Below are 4,744 nucleotides of genomic sequence, written 5' to 3' on the forward strand. Positions count from 1 at the left end.
CTCCAGCCGGCTTCACGGCTTCACGTAGGCCACTTTGCATTCTCATTCCCAACCAGCAGGGTAAAGGTGAAACCGGATCATGTATGGAACGAACGTCCGGATGCTGGAACTCTGATTGGACCAATCCCTGGACTAGGCCACAGGCCGAAGGCGGAATTAACCCTCAGAGCCCATCCCTAGAGCTAGGGTGGGGTTAATCCACCCCAAAAGATCTGCTATCACACAATGGAGGGAAGGGCTACTGCCTCCATACATGAAAATCTGGGAGGTTTAGAAAAAGAAGGGAAGAATGAATGTTTTGGGGGCAGCCAATGAATTTCTTTACCACCTCCATATCCACTCCACATTTATTTAATGGATACCATCAAAGATGCAAAACTGGCATCATCAACCTTGGCAGTGGTGTACTTGACCACTTGGTAGAAGCTGGTAAGGGGGGAATTGCTCAAGGTACATTGTGTACACCAATCTTAAACACGTTTCTTTGGATACTTGCCTGCATTTTTGGCATTGTTAAAATGAATATGTATCAGCCTATGAAGGCAGAACCTTCCCCAAAAGTATTCCGTCTTTTCCTGGTGGCTAAATCTGTACTTTTCTGGGAAAAGAATAAAGGGACTAATAGTGACCCAACCCTAGTCTTGTATGACTAGGATTTTTACAACTCTTCGTCTTTATAACTAAGAATTCATTAGAGTCCTATCTCCCACTTGTCCGGCCAGCTCCACCGTCTGTGTCCCCATCAACCTCCCAACCTCATCACAGCACACTGCGATAACTTTGAATGCCTAGCATCTCCGTTAGAAGTCAGTCTCCTTAGGAAAGGGCCATTTCTTACCCATTTTTGGTCCTCAGCCTGCAGGAGCATCCTGGTGCACAGGAAGTGAATGACCATAGCCAAATGAGCAGTGCTGGTTCAGAGGAGAGAGCTGGGCTTGCGCCTGTGGAATACTGGTGAGGTCCTTTAGCCCCTTGGAACCTCTTCTTCCACTAAATGAGAAAATTAACAGCATCTGCCTTATGGGATCAACTGAGAAGTATGCTATAATATGTAAATGATGAAAGTCTATCTCTTTCAATTTCTCATTAATTCTAAGAGGCTCATTTTCTCATATTGTAATGTCTCTAAAACTGAGATCCGTTTTTGCAATGGACTGAACATTCATCTCCCCCTCAAACCCATGTGTTGAAATCTAATGCCCAAGGTGATGGTAGGAGGATGTGGGGCCTTTGGTAGGTGGTTAGGTCATGAGGGTGGAGCCTTCATGAATGAGATCAGTGTTTTTATAAAATAGACCCCACAAAGCTCCCACCCCCTTCTGGATGTGAGGTTACAGGTAGAAGGCACTGTCTGTGAACCAGAAAGCAGGCCTTCACCATACATCAAATCTGCAGGCCCATTGATCTTGGGCCCCCCCAGCCTCCCTAACCGTGAGAAATAAATTTCTGTTGTTTATAAGCCACGCAGTTTATGGTTTTTTGTTATAGCAACCCAAGCAGACTAAGACAATCCTGCAATCCGTGCATAAATATGCACCATAACTTATTCGATGGTATTTTTTTTCTTATGTCTCATATACCAGATTTTAGTGTTGTGTAAGATAATGATGACTTCTACAATCAAAGGTGTCTGGTGTTCAACAAAATATGATGCTATTGAGATGCCTGGGTGACTCAGTGGTTGAGCATCTGCCTGTGGCTCAGGTCGTGATCCTGGGGTCCTGGGATCGAGCACCACATTGAGATTCCCACAGGGAGCCTGCTTCTCCCTCTGCCTATGTCTCTGCCTCTCTCTGTGTGTCTCTCTCATAAAGAAATAAAAAATTTTTTAAAATGATACTATTGATAGCCTTGCAGTAGTGCCTCTGACATATTCCCCCAAGCTGGCCTCAGAATCAACTGTTCAGTTTGTCAACCTCCAGAAGGTCCCTCCACATCCCTCACAGCCTTCTGGAAGCTTTTAATAACTCCCGATCCATCCTACATTTTAAATGTATCCAAACGCTCTGGGAAATGATTTGTATTTTCATTTCCCCATATACTAGTTACAGTACTTAGTATAAGCACTTAATCTTGTCTTGACTTTCCATTACCATCTCGCCACCAGCAGCAAACTTGAAGTAATGGGAAGAACTCTGTAATGTTTTGGAAAGAATAATTTTAGTTCTAGTCCCCTTTTGTCACTAATTAGCTACATGTCTAATCTCTGTCATTGGCGACATGGGGGTGCCAATATTTTCCTCACAGTCATGCAAGGTTGAATGAGATCATATATGTGGATGTCCTTTAAAATTACTGCATGCTGGAATCTGAGGAACAGAACGGCCTCTGTTCCCCCTCTGTAATTTCACCAATCTTGGACAGCTTCCAAAGACAACACTTCAGAAGAAAGGGTGACTTTTAAGGTGCATTTGATGGTTTCCTATATGCACCCACATGATCACTGAGATGATTCCTGCTCTCCAAACATCGACAAGACACGGAAAACAAAGTGACAGATTGTTACATTTGACTGGGCCCGGTTTCCAGTAAGAATGTACACTCCATTGCTTTAAATGTCAGGGTCCCCCCTTCACCCCCCAACTTTGCCCCATCCTGCAGGAACTGTTTCCTTTGCTTGGGCCTGTTAGGAGAGCCTTAGCAAGACAGTACAAGCTTTAACTTGAGACTACTGAATTTTGTTCTTCCAATGTTACTTATCAGAGACCAGCTCCCTTTTATGTTGGGTGTTAAAGTAGCAATCATTTATTTGTGGTTTTCTCCATCACCTTTTTCACATTGTACTTGTCTCTACTTTGGACACTTTTAAAACCGAGTTTATCTTTTACTTGGTTTTCGGCTTAAATTATGGAGTGGGAGTGGAGGGGGCATTAGAATAATGCTGGTAGAGATGGTGCCCACTTTGTACTCAAATTACACACATCACCCTGTTTCTGTAGATATCCCACAGCGATCTGAAAAGGTGTAGCATCCTGTGTTGGAGGTGAAGACACTGAGGGGATGTGTCAGAAATCATAGAATCAAAATGGACCTAAATCACCCCAGCACAGACCCCCCCCCCCAACACTCTTTTTTTTTTTTTTTTGGTTGTCTAAGTAATAAAGAAAAGGGCATGGTGGGGGGAGGTATTTGAGTAGACATTTGACATTATATGCTTAATCCTTTGAAACCGGAGATCATCTTCTTCCACTCCCTGTATCACCTCATTTCATGTTTTATTCCTGAAAATGAACTTAGTGGATCATTTTCCTTTACATTTTTCTGGAACAATTCCAGATTTTTATGGCATTACAGAATCTGTCTCCAGCTAAAGGCATTCCATCAAGGAGACAGCCTTGGGGAAGAAGCGAGGGATAAATTACATGAATGAGTTAGTACAAAGCTGCTAATAAAAGCTACAACACAGGTAAAAAGCAGAGGGTGTAATTTGCAGAAAGTTATTTAGTACCGTCTACCAAGAACTTAAAATAGAAAACACTTTAAAAGTTTGTATTATTTATTTAAGTTGCTCAACCAAGAGAGGCTTAACTAAAAACGAAAACGGTTTTCAGCCCTGAGATTTATGTCTATCAATAATCACCAACAAAGAATTGCTTTTTGACTTCAGAGCGTGTTTTCCCTGAAAGTTTGAAAGACACAGTTCTTGTATGAAATCGGTTTGACTTCATGACTTTTTATTTTTTATTGTCTTACTGTGATAGTAAAGGACTTTTTAGATTTTTTTTGTTGTTGCCTGTCTCTCAAAACAGTAAAGTCCTCTATAAGAAGTCTCTGTATGAGAAAGGAAAAGAAAAAAATAAACAAATAAACTTAATCTCCGAAATGCATTAGAAATCTTAGGTTCACAAGGTACAGAAAACTTCATATTCCTGGTTTCTCGCCAAAAACCATAATAGCTTAAATGATTTAAGAGCATAAAATAAAAGGAAACTTTCAGGGTGGTTTTTGGTTAACAAAAAGAGTGAGGTGCAGAAAATGCAATACATTTGGAGAGAAAGAGGGAAGGAAATGGATGAGGAGTTAGTGGAGCCCTTTATGGGGGGGGGGGGTATTGCTAGAGTATCATTAAGCAGGGCTCCTCTGCGGAAATCTGCTCTCACAGAAAGCAGAGCACAGTTCATTTTTAAAACTCCTTTCCCTAACCATTCATCAACCGGCTCTCCCGTGAAGCAAAGTGGCATTTTCTTGGGCCAGGGAAATCTCCTCGTAAAACGCAGCAGCAAGAAGGGATGTCGCTTTGGTCTTATCTCCTTGCGCCTAAGGGCCCTCTGCGGCCCGCGGGGGACTGAGGTCCCGGGGGAAAAAGTAGGGTTTGCGGTTCGCCGGGCGAAGGCGCGCAGGCGGGCGCGGCGGGCACTCGCGGGGGCCAGGAGCCGGGTCCGCCCCGGCCGCACAGCCACCGCCCGCCGCGAGCACCTGCCGCCGGGCCGAGCCCCCGAGGGGCGCGCGGAGAGCCGGGCGCGGACTGCGGGGAGCCCCGCGGAGAGGCGCCCTCCCCGGCCGCGTGGGGCCGCGCCCGCCCGCCCTCCGCCCTCCGCCCTCCGCCCTCCGCTCCGCGCTCCGAGGCGCGCCGCCAGGGCTGGGGAGGGGCTGCGCGGAGGGCGGGGGCCGCGCGCGGGGCAGGGCCGGGCCGCTCGGGCCGCGGCTCTCCGAGGAGCCAGCTCCGCGCTCGCGCCGAGGTCTGCGGGCGGCGAGGTCTGCGGGCGCCGAGGTCTGCGGGCGCCGAGGTCTGCGGGCGGCGGGC

Source organism: Canis lupus, chromosome 28 (assembly GCF_048164855.1).
Source record: "Canis lupus baileyi chromosome 28, mCanLup2.hap1, whole genome shotgun sequence".
Lineage (NCBI taxonomy): Eukaryota > Metazoa > Chordata > Mammalia > Carnivora > Canidae > Canis > Canis lupus.